Source organism: Chrysemys picta, chromosome 3 (assembly GCF_011386835.1).
Source record: "Chrysemys picta bellii isolate R12L10 chromosome 3, ASM1138683v2, whole genome shotgun sequence".
NCBI lineage: Eukaryota > Metazoa > Chordata > Testudines > Emydidae > Chrysemys > Chrysemys picta.
In genome coordinates, this window is record NC_088793.1 from 88,731,229 (window position 1) to 88,754,405 (window position 23,177).

At 41.2% G+C, this 23,177-nt stretch overlaps 1 protein-coding gene across 23 annotated transcripts in view; it reads right to left on the minus strand.

The window, feature by feature from the left end:
- The window catches only part of HS3ST5 (heparan sulfate-glucosamine 3-sulfotransferase 5), a 263,407-nt gene that overhangs the window by 90,011 nt on the left and 150,219 nt on the right, over positions 1 to 23,177 (minus strand). The window contains exon 1 of one of the 23 annotated variants that reach the window (XM_065588354.1): positions 3,776 to 3,867. The exons of the other annotated variants lie outside the window; for them this stretch is intronic. The gene's annotated coding sequence lies outside the window, so the exon portion shown is untranslated. Of the gene's footprint in view, positions 1 to 3,775; positions 3,868 to 23,177 lie in introns of those variants that run through there. 23 annotated transcript variants of the gene reach the window in all.

Here is a 23,177-nt window from a genome sequence, read left to right on the forward strand (position 1 = left end):
TGTTTAGAGAGACAACACTGCAAACAGGAAAGTTTATACTTTAGTTCACAAATGGTTTCCTCTTGTTCTATACTATTCTAGTCAATAATAAATGTTTTGGAGGGCAAATATGCCTCTACAAAACATGTGACCTTTTAAAATGCTGTTACAGTTTAATTCAGCGAGATCTGTTTGTGGGAAAGTTTTCTAGCATTGTCCATTTAGCAAGCTACCTGTAAAGTATACATAATTTGAGACCATCTATTATGGTAACCAACATTTTACCCAAGCTTAAATCATGTTAGCAATAATCTCTTCTTAATCAGGTGGAACTACTAGGGATTAACTAAATATGGCTTTTGTTTTGAATGTTGAAATATAGAAAAAAATCCCTTCAGATTTTGTTTAGAATAAAGCTATTTGTCTATGGAACAAAAGAGTTTGAGGACATGAACCAGGAAGTACATAAAACAGACTAGGTTACTTAAATAATCTTCCTCTTTGTATTGAGCTCAGTGGATAATAGAACCTGGATTTTCCACATGATGTGTTATATAGCTAAGCAGAATGTATTGGGCAGGGTTGGGATGTGTAGTTATTTTGTCCTCTGAAAGAAGAGGCAGTTGAATACATCAAATGAACAGCTGTTAAACTGCACAAATTTGTTTTTAAATGGTGGAATCCTCTCCTGGTTAAAAAAGCAGACGGTTCCAGGCTATGTAAACAAAAGCCTCCCCATCTCCTCCTCTACCTCCATACTTTATCATGTATAACTCCTGCTACATACATCCTCTTTCTATGGACTTGCTAACATTTGGAGGAAGGAAGCTCTGGCTTCATGGCCCTCATAAGGTTTGCCAAAGCAGGGGTCTACAGACTTTATATATTTCCTCCAAGTCTGTTGCACATACACCTATATACCTTCTTCAGCTCCCTCTTCCCTAACCTATTCCTTGCCCTTCAATGCCCACTTTTATATGTTCCTTGGGTCCCCTCTACCCCCCCTTCATCCCTCCATGCATGTTTCACTAGTGTTCTACCGCTTCCCTGTGATCCACCTGCCTCCCTCAGAAGCCACCATCATTCCAAGACTGGGAAGCATGTCTTCACGCTGTCCTTCCACATGCACTCCAATCTCTTTCCCTCCAATCTATGTCCCACTTGGCCCATGTCCCCCCTTTCATGCCCTATTCCACAATCCTTTGCAAATTCCTACCACACAACATTTATCTGAGGGCTCTTATTCCTCACCCTTAACCCACCCCAACAGCTGGAACTAGAAGGTCAGTTTATGTTCAAAATGTTTGATATAAATGTTGTTGTCTATACATTTCAAACCAGCACTGTGGCCAACCTTCCTCAGAATTCTAGAAGGCCCATCATTTCAGCAAGGCCTCCAAAACAAAGCAAATTCGGAGTTTCAGAAGTATGGTCAGCTCAAAAATGCATTCAAATCATTTTCAAAAAGTAAACTACAACTGCAACTTCTAAGTGCCTTAATTTAAAAACTTTGTTTTTGTTTTTTTACCAAACTTCCAAGAATAACTAGTCTGGGATGAAAGTGGTATGAAAAATTTTAGGAAGATCAGTTTCTTCTTTGAGAAGATGATGATTTGGCTTCAGTCTCAACTATCGAGTGATAGCAGCTGCTTCATAAAGGAGCAATTCAATATTAAATTATTATCAAAAAAGTATGTGTTCTTTCCCTTACAACCCACCTCCTCTCATTCTCTAAATTATCCTGCACTTTAAAACCCAGCTAGCCTTTATTTCTCCATTAGTGACCCATACAATAACAGCAAACCCAATACCACATTCTAACAGTTTGTATTGAGTATAGATAATGACTGAGAGAACAGGGCATATTATGGGGAAAAAGACAGAATTTTCTGTCAATTTTTTGATCAAAAAGTCATTTGAGTCATCATCATTTTCTGACCAGCACTATGATAAGGTATATTATTGTCTTTTATAAGACAATGATAGAAAAGCAGATTTTCAAAGGAACCTAAGGGAGTGAGGTAGTCAACTCCTATTGAAATTCAATGTCAGATCAGTACTTAACTTCTTAAGGCTCCTTCTGAAATCTCAACCATAATGAATATTTTGCATGTCAATAGGTGAAATGATTCATTTTACTCATGTAAAAACTAATAATGCTTATGCCTAAATTATCAAATGTGACTAATGATTTTGGGTGCGTAATTTCATAGGCCTTAAAAGAGCCTGATCTTGATCAGTAACTGCACATTTTGAAAATGATGCCCATTGAAGGTATCTCAGATTGAGTAACCAAAAACAGACACACCCAAAATCATTAGTCACTTTTGAAAATTTAAGCCTCTCTTTCAATACACTGACTTACCTGAAAAATACTAAAAGGCACTTCTCTTCAGCATGGTCAAAAGACCAAAACACATCTGATGTTCCCAGACCAGGTCATTTTTCAGAAAGACAGTTTTCTTCTTGGAAAAATTGGAGGCATGGTAGGGGAGAGGTTGGAAATCAGTTTCATACTTCTGAGAACTTAAACTTCAACTACGGAGTCACTACAGCAGCTCTGTAGTCATTACATCAAGTGTTCTGTTGTACTCAGAATTATAACCCCATAAGCTCTTGCTTGTTCTACATAGATCACAACCATTATATTTATTTCATGACTTACTTATTAACCGCCTATTAAAAAGGTCTTTATGCATTTTTACACAAATGCTTTTCAATATGTTTTTCGAAATTAATTGCCTACAAGACTGCATTTTCTTTGGATTCCATGAGATGACGACTGCCCCCACTTTGCATTAATTGCTTATTATTACTAGGCTTATAGGCTCAACATTTTGTTAACATGGATCACAATAAAATTGAGCTTTCTCGGGTCACAGTAAAGACTAACATTTGCCCAGAGATCTTTCCGTGCTTATTGCCTTTTATCTCAGTGAAATCCTCCTCACTAAGCAATAAAATTGTTAAACACACATCCAATATGCATATGCTTCAAATCTGGGGCCAGATTTCAACCTATTTACTTCCTCCTCTTTGGTTTCTATTGCTCATAAATGTCACTTTCTAGTTTCTGTATGTGAATGATAGCTCATTGGCTGGGAGGAAAAAAAAAACAGCTTCTTTCCCACCCAGAAAATTTGTGGCAAATTCAGTTTCTCCATTTTCAACTCCATGCATGTCTTCAGCTTACATCCCCCCACAGTCTAGATCCTGCTAAATCCAAGTGTACTGACATGTTTTACAATACAAATACCATTCTTAGCACTCCATCCTCTGAAATCTTGCAGAGTTTTGTGCTTAAGAGTGGAAATATCTGAAAGATAAGAAAGGCTGAAACTTGATGAGCCTCTGATGCTTCCTGGGGGTACCCAGGGCTATGAGGGACCTATCTACCATCTACCCTGAGCGTGAGGAAGCCTTGTCTGTGCCTGCCTTGGTTCAGCTCCTCAACTCCACTGGCCACAGGCAACACAAACACTCCTCTAGTCCTCACAGTGGCCAGCCCCTAGGCTACTGGACAGTCACAGTATTCACAGATTTGCTGCTTCCAAAAAAACAGTATATCCCAGCTTGCCAGTTCCTCCTCAGATCACCACTACATTTAACACACAGCACTTCGATATGTTTATAGTGAAATCAAATAAAAGTTTATTTAACAGAACAGAGATTCAAGTAGCAGCTAGCATAAGTATTGGAAACAAAGGGATACATATAAAAATTAAATCTTAACACACACTCTAGACCCTAGACTTAATTAACTAGATACTCCCAGGTCTTGTAAAGTATTGCTCACCACAAATCTTTGCAGCACCTTACAGCCAGTCTAGCTGTGAACCTCCTTTCATGAGATAAGCACCTCCTGGTGACCAGCCTTAACTCCAAGACCTTAAGAGAATAATATTAGGTATAGCTATGTAACTCCTTATATATTATCCATATACACATATCACAATGATTATGACAACCAGTAAGCTACTGGCTCTCAGTATAGACCTCACATGCTACCCTTCGGTGAACTGTTATGTATATATTTGACCCAGAGGATCCCCGTATAACCATATGCACCCTTGGTGCCCTCTGCCAGTTGGCACCAAGGAGTCCCTGAGTCACAGAGTCCTTTATTCCTCAGTGGGTACGTGAAAAGTCAACCCATGTATCTTCTAACTGAAGAACTGACATACACTGGCTTCCTCTGCATGTTTGGTGGGGAGCAAAAACTGGAAGAGCCTTAGTTGCTTTCTCTCTTCTGCCTGATTGAGATCAGCAGACCCCGAACCTTGAAAAACCCCTGTGGGGAAGGGGCTTCTGCAGAATCAGAGGGAAAGGAGAATGTCAGAAATCAGGACCTGCCGCAGAGTCAGTCTCTGGGCAAACTAGTAAGCTCAGCTGGCCTGTAGTAGGCTGACAGATTGGCTATGATACCTGATAGATATGATCAGCAGATGGGCTCAGTTACAGCAGTTCAGCAGCTCCTCAAAGCATTTGTCTATTGCTAGGATAGCTCCTGCACCTGCCTGCTTGGTCCTAGTCCTGATCCAGCTTTGTTCCAGCCTCACCCCTGCCTTGCCTCACCCCAGGTAACCCAATTCTGACCCTCTATGATTATTCCCTGACTTCTCACTTTGGCTGTGACCCTTGGCTCTGGCCACTGGTTCCTGGCTACTGACTCCTGTTCCAATCACTAGGCCTGAATGCCCATGTCCCAGTCACATAGCAGAGAGAATGTTACCTAAGAGGCAGATAAACATAGGGACCAAAGGCTCTCCTCTACGTACATCCCTAGCCAAGAGCCTGTATCCTTATCTTATTCATCTGTCCCTACTTATACAAGCAGCGTCTTTAGTTCAGAAATGCATTCCAAGGCTTTTTACGGATACATTACATAGTTCAATAATCAGCATTCCAGTTTAAACAAGAATCCACTTCAAATAACATAGCATCTAGTTGTTGCCTATTTTTTTCAAATTACAAAATACATTCCGGAACCCCCCCCCCCCAAAACAAAAACAAAATATTAGGTCTCTACAATCTGTGCTTTTGTTAAGCACAAAAGATCTTCTCCTCTCCCCTTACATCCACCTCAGTGCATGTGGTAAACTCTGATCTACCTCTGAACAAATACATACTATAAAAAGAAGGTACAGTCAACTGAAAAAGAAACATTCCCTGCTCAAATAAGCACAATATATATATTCATATATTCAGACAAAGAAACTCAGCAATGTTTTTAAAATGAGGAAGACCTGGACTTCTTCCAATTTGCTGTTGGCACTATCAATAGGCCCTGCTCAAGGAAAGATGACTGTGCTGGTTGGGCCATCTGAGTAGGTTGGAAGATGGATGCATACCCAAACACATGCTGTATAGGGAGCTATCAGAGGGAACAAGAACACCACGATGTCCCAACCTTCGCTATAAAGACACATGCAAGCAAGCTATGAAGGAATTTGGAATTGATCCTGACCAATGGGAAATCTTGGCAAGTGATCATAACAAGTGGCACCATCGTCTTCATCAGCGTATCAAAGTCCATGACAGAAGCTGGCTCCTACAGCTTGAAGAGAAAAGAGCCTGTAGGAAGCAAGCAGCTCCCAACCAAGATACATGCATTTGTAATAACTGCCAAAGATCATGTAAACCTCGGATTGGACTATTCAGTCACATGAGACATTGCAAACCATCTATATCATAGGTTGCAATTCCCACCGTCTCTTGCAGATGCAAGGATGCCAACAGCATATCAATAGGAGATATTTAGTAGTACGGCTTCTTCATCACAAACATAGAATCACTTCTTAGAGCACACAAGAATGGCCAAATGGATGATACTTGTTTTTTTCCCACTGTATTGATTTTGGATCACATGAACATAAATAACTATGGTGACTCTTTAGGCACTAAAAAGCAAATTTCCAAAATATTAATTTACTGTGCATTATTACATCATCAGCTCAATGTGTACCCAGAAAAATGTGTCTCAATGACTGGATTCTTGCATGTGAAATATGGCTTGTTAGTAACTATATCAATTTCCTAATCAACACTACATATGGCTGACAGAATAATGATAAGCAGTGCAGGGAACACAGACAGTGAAAGACTCTGGAATATTGAGGAAAAAAATCTGAGAGAATGAAAGACAGACCTTTCTGTCCTTTCATTCACATACTAAGAGAGTGAAAATGTGACAAGGATAATTCCTATTCAAGAGTCAAGTTATAATGGGTGGCTTGTTTTAAACTTTATTTTTAGTCATGTTGAAGGATTTCATAAGTACAAGACAAAGAGAAAATCAAGCAATGTGGCATGATAGTTCAAATGTATTCCATTCTGTATCTCTAAAAGAAGAGGAAAGTTATCTTAAACCTATATTATCTATTAGACTGCAAAAAATGATGAAAGAGAACATTAACGTTTCAAAATCAAGCATTCAAAAGTTAGAAAATGGCAGGATTAAGATTGCCTGTGCCCTTGTGCATATGCATTATGATACAGTCTTTAATTACATGATCATATACTATTTTTTCCAGGGGGCCATGCCTCACTCAGTGCACAGGATGGGCAGTGCTCACTGAATGTGTAGCTATTCTGTATTTCTTTTTGTCCTCATCACTCAATGTGTGGCCCAGCCCTTATTTACTGCACAACATCCAAACCCTGCACTGAATACAGAATCATTAATTTCTTCATGGGCATTTCTATTGTATTTGCATCATAGTATCTTTGTTCTTTATAAACATTAATGAATTTATCTCCACAACAACCTTGGGAGGCAAGGTGGTGGTATTAACCCTATTTTAAGCACGGGAAACTGAATCACAGAGACTAAACCCAAAATTGTCATATTTTGCTCAATTTGAGACTAGGACCTAATTTTTTTTATGATACTTAGCATTTTATTACAATTTATATGTTCAGAGCTAAGCTCCCACTAATGTCAGTTGCAGCTGCAACTTCTGCAAGTCTGACCCCAATCAAGCATCTCAAATCGGTAATCTAGGAAACTGGGGACACGGTTAGTGGCTACCTATAAAAATGTTGGTACATATGACCTGCACAGCATCACACAGGAACTCTTTGGCACAGGCAGGGATACAATAAAGTAAGGCCTAGTCTTCACTTACCGGCTGGTCCGGCGGCACGCCATCGATGTTCTGGGATCGATTTATCGCGTCTGGTTAAGATGCGATAAATCGATCCCGGAAGTGCTCACAGTCGGCGCTGGTACTCCAGCTCGCCGAGAGGAGTACGCGGCGTCGATGGGGGGAGACTTCCGGCCGCGTCTGGACCGCGGTAAGTCCGGACTAAGGTACTTCGAATTCAGCTACGTTATTAACGTAGCTGAATTTGCGTACCTTAGTCCGAAGTCCGGACTAAGTGGGGACCAGGCCTAACTTAACCATGAGACCATCCTTTGTCTTCCTGCAGTTCCCTGCCTCACCACACACTTTCCAGCTTCTACAACAGAAGCCTTGTCTGTTCTACAGACAACAACATCCTTCACTATACTAACCTCATTAATTCAGAGAGCACTGACCATCCTGTGCAGTGAATGAGGCAGGGGCCCTGTGGTAAAAATAGTATGTGATCATGTAACTGAAAACTGTATTATAATGCTTATTCACAAGAGACTTGAATTAAGGTTGCATGAGCAACCTTATTTCTAGCATTTCCTAGCTTTTGAGTGCTTGGATTTGCAATCTTAATTTTCTTTTAACATATATATAAAAAACTATAATTTGTTAATTGTAAACATTGAAAAAAAATTGCATCACGTAGAACCATACAGACCACCCACATGGTTCATCAGCAGGATTCAGACCTATAGATCCACAGGACAGTCCTCTAAGCACTGAGGTGAATGGAGCAACCAATAGCAATAGAAGGCTCTAATCTTCTTTGTGGACTTGTCAATAGAGGAGCGGGGGGGAGAGAATGAGACACACACTTTACAAGGGGGTTTCACAACTAGCTGCTGAAGAGCAAAAAATGTTGAGACTGAGGAATAATGGGTGCAGTTCCTGGTTCTCTAGGGAGTGTGCTGTGGACCCTTATGCCTCTGTTCCCCATTGCTTCCCTATCCCCCCTGCTTCCCCATCCCTCTGTCCTAGCTTCTGACCCTGTCCCCTTTTCTGCTGCTATCCCACCAACTCTCCCCCACCCCAAATCCTACTCCTATCCCCTCTTGGCTTCCAGCCCTGCCCTTGTTTGTTCCCTCAGTTATTTCTGTCCTTATTTTCTATAGTCTCTCATATAAGCCATTCTCAGTTTTGTGTGTCTTGAAATTTAAAAATGCACATTAATATCATAACTATGCCACTACAAAAATACTAAAAATATAGGAGTCTAAAAGTGTTATTCACTTTCATTGATACACTGTGCAGAGTCAGAAGGCAAGAGGCAATAGAATTAGAAAGGGGAGTAGTGTCTGCAGTTCAGTCTGCCCTTGTCTTCTCAAAGGGCTAAAATTATTATTATTCCCTCATACAGCAGTCTTACTGTCCTCTAAGGATTTGTTTGTGTTTTGAATGTTGAGTTTCCTAATTATAGCTTTTCCACAACTTTCTCATTCTCCATAGTTATCATGGTTACAAAGTCTGATTGTAAAGCATGCGGCATACTTCCTGTATGGAGCAATTGAAGTACATATTTAATATTATGAACACGATCCCACAAAATATCTGGTGGTACACTACTATATTACATTGTTACCACTTTGTAGGGGAAGGCCTTGTAGACACAAAGGACATTATCATAACATGGACAAGGGAAAGTGCTGATGACACCTGAAAAAGTAAATAGCTCTGGATTAAAAGTGTGTTCTAGATTTGCATACTAGATTGCACATGGCTTATTTTATCAGACAAAAGGCATCCAGATTATCCAGATATAGTTTCTGATCTTACAGAGACCAACTCATATGCTGCATTTTACTTACTGTGAATAGCCACACTGAACTTAATGGAGCTATTCACACTGTACAAAATCAAGCATGCAAGTTTTTGCAGAATTGGGTCTTAAGATGAACCAGAAGAATTGACTTAATGCCCCAAATTTCAAGTAATGAAACAATATCCACAGAAAACAGCTTTCTGTGGAAAAGACCATAAGTATTGTGGGGAGTCATAAAATGTTCATGATGGCATCAGGGATGTAACAAATCTTGTGAATATCTGAGTCCTGGTAGCTTCAGTGATAAGTAAAAAAAAAAAAAAAAGTCTGTGGATCTGAATACAATTCATTTGGAATGCAGCCTGGGAGAGATCCTTACTTTTTATTAATATTATGCATATCATATTATTTCAATGTAGTATACTATTCCATAGTGTTATGAATTTGAAACATTTTAAATATTTACTGTAAGTTCCTAGTTACCATTTATTTAACGGCTGTTAGTGAAAAATATTAAGGGAAGTTATATGTAGCAAAGTTTGCTATATACTTCAGCTTCCTTGTCCACACCCAGTTACAAGCAGCACAGGTAGCGATGGCTATGGTTAGGGTAGCCTGACACTTTCCATTTTAAGACCCTGATTTCAGTTGCTTATAACTTTCCAAAACTTTAACTCTTTCAGTCCAAGTTTTCCATGCCAGATGTCTGACTTAGGCTGAATTATTTTTTGGAAATTTTCAACCAACACGGTTCAGCCATTTCTGAGAATGTGGTTACAGAAAAAACGTTATACCCAGATTTAAAAAAAAAATCTCATAAGCATTTCTTTGTGAATCTTTAGTGTTTCTGGAGCAGGAGTTGAAATTTGGCATTAGAGATGTGCCTTTTGCTGCGCGTATGAAAAACTGACCCAAATTTGGCCACAGTATAAGCTTCTAACACATTTAAGTTTCCACATGCTCAGTAATGACTTGCTAGCAATTGGCAGCTAAATTCTCCATCTACCCTGAGCATGCTCCAGCCCCTCACAACTCCTATATGTGACCAGACTGTGCACATGCTGTCCCTGCACACCAAATGAGCACGCTCCAACTCTGAGCTGCATGGGCTGTGCAAGACTTTCCTGAAATTGTGCTTCCTAAGTGTCAGGGGCAGCTGTGTCACGAGGCATAGGAACAGAGAGTGGGGAAAAAGTCTACCCTGGGTTCTCAGTGCTCCCCATGCTGGTGCCCAGGCAGTTTAGGCTAGGTCTACACTACCTGCCTGAATCGGCAGGTAGAAATCGACCTCTCGGGGATCGATTTATCGCGTTGCATCGGGACGCGACAATCGATCCCCGAATCGACGCTCTTACTCCACCAGCGGAGGTGGGAGTAAGCGCCGGCGACGGGAAGCCGCGGAGGTAGATTTTGCCGCGGTCCTCACAGCGGGGTAAGTCGGCTGCGATACGTCGAATTCAGCTACGCTATTCACGTAGCTGAATTTGCGTATCTTAAATCGACTCCCCCCTGTAGTGTAGATGTAGCCTCAGAGGAGGAAGAAGCTCCCTGACTAGAATGCAGAGGGGTGAGGAACTGTGTGTGTGGGCAGAGACAGAGGATGGGGGGACAAAGGTAGGAGCCCAAAGGAAGAGGGGGGCAGTGGGAGGGAAGGACAGATAAGAACCTAGGGAAGAGGGAGGATAGGAGTGGGAGCTATAGGGGCAGGACAGAGGTATGTGCAGGTGGGGATACAGAAGCCTAGGGAGGAGGTATAGGAACAAAAGAAGAGGAGAAAAAGAGAAGTGAGGGAGTTGGAAGGATGGAGAGGAAATGAAAATGTTACTTATTAATTATTATTAAGTATTAATTTGATATACCACTCCCAATCTCCAGACTGATGTTGAGCACAACCAGATAACAGGGCCTGTCTCAGTGTGATGAGATGTGTACCTCTTACAGACAATGTGAGGCAAACCCACAGCCAAACCAGGGCTGCTGGCTCAGCTGCTCCTCTAACAGATCCCCTTCCGGATTCCTGATTTTGTCCCTGTGACCTTCACTCCCATTCCTGTTTTTTTTAATTGTTGTCCCCCCAGATCATTTGAGACTGGGTCTGGTAGCTCCTCCCCTTAGGCTGAAGGGCTTTAGCTGTGGACAGACTTTCACCACCCATCCCCAGAGCCTCAATACATGCTACTTTAACAAAGCTGAGGTGTGTCCCCACTCAAGCATGCAGCAACAACTCAGCTGCACTGACTTATCCTTCCAACAGAGACTGCAGTGACTCAGTCCTCAGGAATGTGGCAGCAGCCTATCCCTTAACTGAGCCTGGGTCAGGTGACCCCCGCCTCCCCCAGGTTCAGGTATTTCCCCAATCCCACCAGAGCTGGAGATCAGTCTGTGCAACAGCACTACCCAGCCAGGAACTCTTCTGCCGCCTCACAGTGTGATCATGTTCTCAGACTCCTAACCTGCTCTAGATCCAGTTTCGTTCCCCAGCCTTGCCCGAGTCTTGTCCTTGCCCTACCCCAGGGATCGGCAATCTTTGGCACGTAGCCCGTCAGGGAAATCTGCTGGTGGGCTGGGATGGTTTGTTTACCTGCAACGTCCGCAGGTTTGGCCGACTGCAGCTCCCACTGGCCGCAGTTCGCCATTCCAGGCCAATGGGGGCTGCGGGAAGTGGCGGCCAGCCACATCCCTTGGCCCACGCAGCTTCCCGCAGCCCCCATTGGCCTGGAACAGCGAACCGCAGCCAGTGGGAACTGTGATTGGCCGAACCTGCGGACGCTGCAGGAAAACAAACTGTCCCGGCCCGCCAGTAGATTTCCCTGATGGGCCGTGTGCCAAAGGTTCCCAATCCCTGCCCTACCCTAATTTTGCTCCAGCCCTGCCTCTGCTTCCTGGCCCTCTGATTGATCACCCAGCTTCAACCCCTGGCTTCTCTATGTATTCTGATCTTGGTTCTGACCCTGACCTGACCCCAGATCTTGATTTCAGCACTAATCTTGACTCTACATCCAGCTTTGACCTCCATTCCAACTAGTAGGCCTGATTACTGGGAGGCATTGCCTGAGAGACAAGGAGTGGGTTGTCTCCTGTCTCATGTGAGTCTGAGAGGTCAACTAACATACCTGGCTGCACTTGTCGGGTGGGCCAGCCCCAATTAAAGAGGAGTCCCAGCTGAGGGAGAAGCTGGGTGGCTGCTATGGAGGCAGAAAGTCGAGAGCAGAAGGGAGTGGGGCCAGGCCAGAGAGCTGGGCTGGTGGGAGATGGAGGATTTTCTGACCCCGAAATGAAGTCACTCTAGAAACTGAAGAAGAGTCTATGAGAGAGGTAGAATGGATACCAAGGGGGGCAGGGAAAGCAGAATCAGAATCAGATGATGATGATGATGATGGATTTGATATACAAGCAAAAAGCAAAGCTGAGGAATGTTGTAAGATCCCTAGCCAAAGAGATAAGATTAGGTGATGTTAACCCAGTGAATGTAGCTGACTGGATTAAAAGAAATCATAGGGGTCAATGTAAGAGCTAGGAGGCTGCAAGATGGTGATTTTTTATTTGAATGTAAAAAACAAAGAGCAAGCTGATATGCTGCTAAAAATTAAAATGCTAAGGAAGGTTGTTGAGATCCCAATGCAGAGGAGTAATATTTCTTTAAGGATTTATAACATCTATAACCCATGTGGGAAATTACAAAGTTTGGAGATACAAGAAATAGTAAAGAATGCTAAAAGACAATATATTATGTGCTGACCTAAACAGTCATAAGAAATTGTGGAAATTAAGACTGATAAAAATGGTACATGCTTAGAAAAGTTCATTGATGAAAACAATCTAGTGGTTTTAAATGATGGTACTCCAGGTAGATTTAATACAGCAGAAGATAGTTTTTCCTGCTTAGACCTGGGAATTATAATAGCAGATATTGCAAGTAAATGCAACTGGGAAATATAAAGAAGAAGGAATGGAGAGTGATCATTTTCCTATCCTTATTACTTTTCAAGGGCAAAGTAAGGTTGAAGGTAATGGAAAATTACCCACTTGGAATTTGAAGAAAGCTAGCTGGCTATTTACAAGTAAATGTACTGAATTTGTGAATAATCATTGTGTGAACGATGACAGAGAATTTCAATGAGAATATAATAAAGGGATTCATAGCATACTGAAGTACCCCAAAACTAAAAACTCACCTCCATGATGGAATTAGTTGTGCAAAATAGCTGTTAAAGAAATGAACAACGCCTACAACAAGCAAAAAATACCATGAATAGTGAAGATCTATAGAAGTAAGGCAATAACACAAAGAATTATATATATAAAAAAAAGTTGAAGGAAGTACCATGAGTGGACAAACAGATATGAAGACATCAGAAATACACAGGCCAATTAGAAGAATGAATGGAATTCAGACTAAGAGTAGCCACATCCCAGGTCTTATTGGAACTGACAACATAGTTAGAAGTTTGGATAAAGAGAAAAGTTTTAGCAGCATCTTTCTGATGGGTGAGTAATGATGAAAACCTAAGTGAAGTTTTCCATCAGATTAAAAGACAATTCATTGAAGGGAATCATGATCTACTATGCAGTCGGAGTAAACATGAAGATACTATACTGAATGGTTTTGTATGTGAAAACTTGAGAAAGCTATTGATATCAGCAAGAATACATCTCCAGGTAAAGATAATACATGTAATAATGTTTAAATAACCCTCAAACTTCTTTCAGAGAGAGATCTTCGAATTATCCCTGTATGGAAAAAAGGAATTATACCGGTAGGGCAGAAACATGAAGTAGTAATTCAAATACGAAAACCAGGCAAACTATCCACATATGCGGATTCTTGTAAAGACATCCTTATGTCCTGTCTGGGTAAAATTATGGAGAGAATGGTGAATGAAAAATTGGTTGCCTATTTAGAAAATAGTGGAATTACAGATAAAGTCCAGAGCAGCTTTAGGCAGGGAAGATGCAACATTGATCACATCGCTAAATTAGAAACAAATAAAAAAAGTGAGGTGCAAGGGTTTCATGTTAATAGCTGTCTTTCTAGATACTGAAAAGGTGTATGACATATTATGGATGCAAGGCTTATTGTAGAAAGTAGATACACTAGGGATAAGGGGAAGAATCTATGGGTGGATTAGAGAATTTTTGAGTAAAAAGGACTGTACAGGTCAGAATTGGAAAAGTTATGTGAAATATGTATAATATTAAAAATGGTACACGACAGGGAAGTGTTACCAGCCCAACCTTATTTAATATTATGATAAATGATCTCTCAAAACAAGTAAGTGCCTGGGTAGGTGTTACTAATTGCAGATGATTGTGCTCTGTGGGTTATGAGCAGGAATATTGAGATGGCAGAAAAAAGAATTGACAAAGTGTTATGAGAGACCTCTGACTGGGGAAATGCATGGGGTTTCAAGTTCTCCATTGCTAAAGCCAAAGGACTGATCTTACAAAAAGGAAAATTACAAAGGAATGTAAACTGAATCTGTAAGGAGAACAAATAGATATAGTTAAAAGATTGAAATTCTTAGGGGTAAATTACTTTGGAAAGATCATATAAAGTAGGTTAAAGAGAAATGTACAGGAAGGATTAACCTGCTTAAGTCTTCCTGGGACTAATTAGGGGGGGAGGGGGTGCAAATAAGAAAACATTGCTGATGGTATACAGAGCCATAATCAGACCAGTTATTGACTTTGGCTGGCCAGCTTTTGGGACAAAAATCAGAATTTACAAAATTACATTTAATACAAGACCAGGCACTACGAAGTGCATGTGGTGCATTTATTGCAACACCTCTGTGCACATTACAGGTAGCTTCTAGTGAAATGCCAATTATACTACACATGAAACTATTGGACCTAACATTCTGAGCCAAAATTAGTGGGAACTGCAATGATGAAAGTACCAGACAAATTTCTGGGGATTTCTGTTGGGAATTTGATAGGCGAACTATAGCACACAATGTTAGAACTCCACATACCGTTCGAGTTAAAGTGTGGATGCAGGAATTGAAGGACAAGGTAAAACTGCACCCAAAACTAATTTTCCCATGACTAAAAGTTTTGACTTCATTCAAAGTCACGTGTCCAAACATGGATTTAGATTAATTTTATAAACTTAAGGGTAAAAAAGACAGTACATATTAAAAATTAAGTGTACCAGTATATAGGTGAAAAGTAGAGTCAGTTTTGTCAAGTATGTACAGATGGTTTCAAAAAAGAAAAAACAAAACCAAGAAGAATAAGGATGTCATATTGTACACCAAAATTGGGAATCAGTACATCAAAGAATCTGACTATACAGCTGTCATGACAGCCGAACTAATAGGAATTATGCTAGCATTAAACTGGATCTGGGATATACACCCAGCAGAAGCAGTCATTTTTTCAGATTCAATCTCAGGCCTTATGGTGATAAAAAAGGGTGTCTCAGTAAGTAGAAGTGATTTAATCAATGAAATTATATTTCTAATAAGTTAGTACAGCTGGGGGATACATGTAGCATTAGCCTGGATCCCAGAGCATATTGGGATAATAGGGAATGAAATGGTGGACAAAGCAGCAAAAAACACTGTAAAAATTGGAAGGATTGACATAGAAATACCCTTGAGTAAACAGGAATTCAAAAGCCTAGTACAGAAAAAATTTAAAAGAGAATGGCAGAAAATGTGGATGACTAAAAAATGAGGAAGATTTTTTGAATTGTGCCCTACAGTTGAGGATTATGACATACTTCAGGGCCTGGATAGGACAAATGAAGTGCTTTTGTTTAGAGTACTTACTGGTCATTGTGGCTTAAGCAAAAATCTTTTTCAAATCAATAGACAAAGATGGGCTATGTACACTGTAAGATGAAAGAAAATTGATTATCTTGTATGGGTATGTAAGGGCTTTGATAAAGAAAGAAAAGCTTTTTGATTAATTTGAATGTCTTTAACATAATGTAATTTGTTTTACCTTATTTAGTAAAAACATCAGGGAAATGGGGTATTAAAAAGGTGCTGTTACATTACTTGAAAGACACAGGGCAGAGTGAGAGGATAAAAACAGCTAAATATTGAAGAATTACACTTGGTGGCAGCTATAGAGTACTCAGCCAAGTCTGATTTGCCATTAAAAAAAAAAGAAAAAAGAAAAAAGGAGGAGGCTGGGCTGGGGCTGGCTAACTAACCGAGCTGGTCAGGCTGCGGTATGCAGGCTGGGAGAGACAGAGCTGGGGCTTGGAACTCAGAGGCAGTTTTGGCTGGCAGCTGGTTGGCTGAACAGAGCTGGAAATACAGGCTGAGAGAGCGAGACTGGAAGTTATGTTGGCAAATGAGAGAGAAGGAGCAAGGGATAAGGAATGCCTTCAGAGTAGGAAGAAGAAGATGAAAAAAAAATCATAAAAATATCTGTATCCGAAGAAGAGGGAGCAGACAAGGATGGAAAAAAAAAGTGTAAGGAAAAGGACCGACATCTTATAATTATCAAATCACTAGCTGAAGATGTAAAGATAGGAGATGTTAATCCCCTGAAAACAGTGGAATGAATTAGGTGAATTATCACAGATTTATTAGGAGCTAAAAGAATTCAGGGTGGAGATTTATTAGTGGAATATACACATAAAGAACAGGATGGGAAATGTCTTAAACAATTGTAGGGAAAATAAAAGTAATTTGCCATTACCTAAATTTATGACAGAAGCAAGATGGGTAACAGATGGGGTTCCACTAGGCATGACTGAGGATGAAATTTAAAAGGGGTATAGGTGAGAACCAAGTGTTGTTTGTTAAGCAACTGATTAGCAGGAGTGGGGGAGAAACACCACCCACAGCAATCTGAGTAACATTTAATGATACAATGCTACCCAATAGGGTTAATATAGGATATCAGCTCTTCTGTGTTATACCATATATACTAGTACCTTTGAGATGCTATAGATGTCAAAGATTTGAGCATGTGATGGCTGTCTGTAAGCGGAAAATGAATGTAAGTGGTGAATGTGGAGGAGAGCACTCATATGAGGACTGTTCTGAAGGAAGAGAACTAAAATGCAGCAATTGTTGGGACAAGCATAGTGCAGCATACAAAGGGTGTGTGACAGCAGAACAAGCTAGAGATGCAGACAATTAAAGCTATCCATAAAATTTCCTATGCAGAACCAATCAAAAGATAGTCACAGCAGAATGTGGAGAAGATGAAAAATGCCACTAAGGGAAAAGAACCACTGATACAACACCACACAGATAAGGGCAGGAAAGATAATATAAGGGGAATAGATGAAGATGTACTGCTTGTAGGCAAAGAGAAATTTACAGTATTAATCATACAAATAATTAATTGCACTTTACAGACAGGGAAGCAAAAGAATACAAATTATAACAAAAGCATCAGAAAAATATTTGTATATAGGCAATTTCTCAATAGACTACATTCATGCAATTTTAAATGTACATAATAATGCAGCTTAAATAACATGGTTCTAATATTTTTTGCTGGAATGCACTTTGTTTAATAACACATGGTCAGGAATTAGAGAAAAAACTGTTTTTGAAGTGGAAAACAAACCTGATGTGATGGGTACAAGAAACATGGTTACCAAGAAATTTATGTTTAGACTTCCAAGATATGATGTAATCAGGCATGATAGAAATAACAAGAGGAGGAGGGGTCTGTATATTTATAAAAAACTGTCTTAGTTATGTTGAAATAGATGTACAGGACTTAAGTTTTAAGTAAAACACTGTTGAGATTCCTTTGGAGAATAATAGCACCTTTAGATGGATCTATAATTTTACAACCCATGTAAAAATCTAGACAATCTAGAATTGGAAGAGTTAGCTAAGGGTGTCAAAGGCCTGTATATTTGTCGAGACCTTTATAGCCACAATGAATTATGGGGAAGAAGGAAAAGGGATTATAATGGCAAATATTTGGAACAGTTCATTGACATGCACAACCTGTTATTGCTCAATACTGGAGCACCTACTAGGTTGAATTTGGTGCATGAAACCTTTTCATGTTTAGATCTGGAAATTGCAACAAGTAATATAGCAAGTGCAGTAAAAGCTTTGTTATCTGGCATGTTGGAGGAATAGGGGGGTGCCGGTAAGTAAAAAATTCCGGTTAACTAAGAGGGAGGGAATTAGGGCGTGGGAGGGGGCACGGGGGCTGGGGGTTAGGGTGCAGGGTGCCAGATCCTGATGGCACTCACCTCGGGCGGCTCCCCACAAGTGGTGATATGTCCCTGCTACTCCTAGGCAGAGGCACGGCTAGGCGGCTCTATGTGCTGCCCCTGCCCTGCGCGCTGGTTCCATAGCTCCCATTGGCCAAGAACTGTGGCCAATGGGAGTTGCGGGGGCGGCACCTGCAGGTGGAGGCAGTGTGCAGAGCCTCCTGCTGCACCTCCACCTAGGAGAAGCCAGGACATGTCGCTACTTGCGGGGAGCCGCCCAAAGTGACCGCCACCCGGATCCGGCACCGCACACGCCCTCCTGCGCCCTAACCTCCTGCCCTGAACCTCTTCCTGCACCCAAACTCCGTCCCAGAGCCCACCCCCTGCACTCCCTCCTGCACGTCGAACCCCTTGTGGTCATTCCACCGTCTAGGAGCAGCAGGGATCTGTCGCCACTTCCAGGGAGCCATGCGGAGCCAGAAAGGAAGCCTGCTAGTCTAGCACCAACTGGACTATAAACCAGACTTTCAATGAAGATCAGAAATGCCAGTTTATAGAGCTTTCTGATTGGTAAAATGCCGGATAACACAGCTTTTACTGTAAATGCAGTTGGGAAATCTATAAAGATTTAATTGGAAGTGATCACTTGAAAACACTGAAGGAATTCCTACCACGAGCCTTAGAAAAGCAAAATGAGGAATCTTTAAGAGTAAATGTGCTGAATATCTAAGTACCAATTGCTTAAGCGATAATCCAGAGGAATTTCATGATAATATAATAAAGGGAGTTATAGCTAGATTGCACTTAGGACATCAAATGGCCACAAACTCAGAAATCCAGTTTCCTGGTGGAATGAAAATTGTTAAGCATACAAATAAGCAAAACGTACAATGCATAGCATCAACTCAATGAACTATAAGAGATTTAAATTCACAAAGAATTATTAAGGCAAAGAAAGAGTTAGAGAAAGTATTATGGGAAAATGAACAAAGATTCTAAAGATTTAGAGATATATAAACAAGTTAAAATCAATGGGATACAGAGTAAAAATAAAATGTATACCTGGTCTTATAATGGAATGATAGAACTTTCTACTTTAACTTAGGAAAAGCATACATTTTAGCAAAAGAGCTCCAAAAAATTAGTAGGAGCAATACAAATCAAAGTAAAGGTTTTGTGAACAAAAAATGAATGTTTGCTGAAGAAAATTGTGAGCTCTTATATGGCTAGGTAGAATATAAAGATGATTTATTAAATGAAAATTTCAGCATACAAGAACTCAAAAAAAGCTATAGACAAAAGTAAAAACACACCCCCAGGTAAAGATAGCCTATGTAATGCAATGCTCAAGCATCTACCAGAGGGGAGTTTAAGAGGTTTGTTGAAATTATATAATAATAAATGGGGAAAAGGAATACTACAGGCAGAATGGAACCAAGACCAGATGCATGGAGGCTTATTGCCCTCACATTGTGTGTGAGCAAAATTATGGAAAGACTGATAAATGAAAGATTAGTAGCACACTCGGAAGTGAAATTATAAACTGTGTACAAAGTTGTTTCAGAAAAGGAAGATGCAGAGTGGATCATATTGTAATACAAAATACAAAAACCCTAGGGAAGAGAGAGTTTATGATACCTGTCTTTTTGGACGTTGAAAAAGTGAATGACATGCACTGTAGGTCTTGCTGTATAAAATAGCTACAATTGGAATAAGAGACTCTTAAGGCATACAAGGCATGGTGTGGGGGGCGGCTTTGTTGAATATTTCAAAATATACTGATGGCACTGCAAATGGGAGTGTTCTCAGCCGAGCCGTGTTTAATGTTATGATTAATAATCTCCCAGAGAGTATATGCGGACGACGGTGCAATATGGGCCAAACACCAAAGACTTAAGATAGCTGTGGAGAGAACCAATGAGGCACTTTGGAGGATTTCAGAAAGGGGAGATTGTGACATACCACCCCTGCCCTGCAGCCTTGGGTGCCTTACAATGCCTTGCTGAAGTAGCTCCCACCTGGGCCACTCACAAACAGTCTTCCAGCATGCAAGCTATACCCTGAGTGTCTGTAGCCTGCCAGCTTGTCAACCACATTTGGGTTACACTCTGGCTCCCACCAGCCTTAGTTATACAGCAAGGTGACCCCAATAACCCCCAGTCTTAGATTTACCCCCAGAAATGTATATCCTTTGCTGCCCAGCCCTCTCCTGGACAATACAAGTTACATTAAGTCAGTTATTTCTTTAAAAGTAATAATATGTTCTGATAGGGTGCCTACCCCACACAGGATTAGAAGTGCTTAATCATTCCCTGTCCTGGAAGGAGCGATGGAGTGGAGTCCTCCAAGCAGCCCAGAGAGGCTGAGTGAAGCACAACCAATCAGGAAGGAGTTGCAGGGAGCAACCAGTCCGGGCCCAGCAGGCTCAGATAAAAGGGAGCTGCGGGGCAGAGTAGGATCACTCACTGATAAGAGCCCAGGGATTAAGAACTGCACCCGTGGGGGGCTGTGAGCACTGTAAATACCTTGAACAGAGCAGTGGCTGGCTCCTGGCACTGAGCAACTGAGGCCCTGAGATAAGCTGAAGAAGGTGCTGGGGCCAAGGGGGAAATAGAGCAGCATTGACAGAGGCGACAGAGGGGAAACAGGAGGCTGCTATTTACAGGGTCCTTGGCTGGGGACCCGAGTAGTGGGTGGGCTTGGGTGACTCCCTCACACCCACACTTGTCAGTGAGGAAGTGGCTGGATTGTTGGATAGAGATACCCTCCCTCAGAAGGGGGAAATACAGATGACGACCTAGCCAGAGGGCTGAGTTGAGAAGAGGACACTGCGGTTCTGGGAGCTAAGAGAAGAGCAATGGCCTGTGCCAGTGTGCAGACCCTGGACATAGGCGTCTGCCTTGAGCTAATCCCCAGAATGACCAGGAGGAAGCGCCAGTCTGGTGAAGAGGGCTGCATGCCATGACTTATGCATACACCTTGTCACACCAAATGGAGTTTCTCAGACACTTCGATTTAAACACACTGGATAAATAATAGATAAAACAATTACAAAAAGATTCTAAGTGAGTACAAGTAATGAGAGATAAAGGTCAGAAATAGTTACAAGAAAAAAAGATGTCTACTAATACCCAACTTAAACTATATCAGATTCAAGCAAAATTTTCATCACATGCTTTCAGCAGTCTTACTGACCAAACCCTGTAGGTCAGGACCCTCTCTCCCAGAGTCCGACAACTGCTTCCTTTGTTGCTTCAGGGTCTGTGAATACAATGGGCAAGGAGGTGGGGGGAGCTTTGGGGTGTTTATCCCTCCTTTTCATAGTTTCAGTCCCTCTCTCAGAAAACATTTCCAGCTGGGCACCAGAAGACAAAGTCTATGTGGAAAGATGTTTCCTGCTGCTTTTTCCTCACCCATTTGAACTTTTTTTGTTTCCCTCCCTGCTTGATGACTCTGTTTTACTGCTTAAATGCAAATTAAGCAGAACATACGTTCCTTGTTTAGGACAGACCTCTTTGCCAACCTCAGTTTTGTCGGGGCTGTGGGGTTTGGAACATGTATTAATAGCATCATACAAGGAAATGTTAACTTCACATACAGTATTGCCACACATTTTATCAGCACAACACTGACCAGCAAATTTTTCATATCTTACAAGGCATAACTTAAATCAAAATTATTACAGTAGTGTGTAGGGTATGAGCACAAGGTATCCTGTCACAGATAGTTGGGGATTTAAGTTCTCACTAGCTTAAAAAAGGAATGATCTCCACCGTAAGGAAGAATGGAACCTATATCTCTCTATACAAGAAAAAAATGCAGATAGTTCAAAGTTTTTACATTTTTAGGAGTTATGTTTGATAAACTAACTTTGAAGGGTCATATAGATGATAAAGACTAAATGTAAAGATAGGTTGAAGCTGCTTAAAAGGATTGCTAGCAACAATTGGGTGCAGATAAGAATACATTGCTGATACTTTATAGCAGGAATCGGCAACCTTTGGCATGCGGCCCGCTAGGGTAAGCACCCTGGCGGGCCAGGCCAGTTTGTTTACCTGCCGCGTCCGCAGGTTTGGCTGATCGCGGCTCCCACTGGCTGCGGTTCACTGCTGCAGGCCAATGGGGGAGTCGGGAAGCGGCACGGGCTGACAGATGTGCTGGCCACTGCTTCCCACAGCTCCCATTGGCCTGGAGCAGTGAACCGTGGCTAGTGCAAGCCACGATCGGCCAAACCTGTGGATGCAACAGGTAAACAAACCGGCATGGCCCGCCAGGGTGGTTATCCTGGCGGGCTGCATGCCAAACATTGCTGATCCCTGCTTTATAGGGTACTAATAAGACCAGCTATACATTATGGATGCCACGTCGTTAATTCAGCTTCTAAATCAACATTTAAAACATTAGACCCAATCGAAGCTAAGTTCTGTGACTCGCATGTGGTGAAAGTATTACAACTCTTATGTATGCTGCGGATAGCAACCAGAAAAATGCTAATAAATGTGAGGAAATTGTTAGATCTAGCTTCTTGGGCTAAGTAATGGAAATTGTGAAGAGAAGAGTACTAAATAAATATACGAGGACTGCTGGAAATTAAGTAGACAAAAAGTAACTGGATGCCACAAACTCCCACATGTTAACAGGGTCAAAAAGTGGGTAAGAGGCTTGGGTGAAAAGGAAAGTTGGAAGAAATTAAAATCTTTAGTCATGGAAAATCAGACTATAACTGGATGGATGTCTCTCCAGATGTGGATCTGGAATTATATAATAAAACAGAGGGAAGAGCGGGACCATTAAATATGACAACTAAGATTTATCAGTTTATACAGGGCAAATTTTGTCAGCATTGCCAAATCTATACTGATGTCCCTAGAGATAACAACACAGGCCCAGTGGGAATGTCCTTTTGTATCCCTGAATTTGGGATTAAGACATCTATGAGTATCTAGTTGACCTGGATAAGGGGTATATGCCCAATTATGACAGCTAGCTCATCTGATTCTTTACCAGGTATAACAGGAATTAGAAAGAGAGCCTAGGAAAGCAGGAAATGACTTAATAAATTAAATGCTGTTCTTAATTACACAAATAGTATAGTTAGGTATACATATAACAATAGTGTGGATTCTGGTGCATGTCAGGATACCAGGCAATGAAA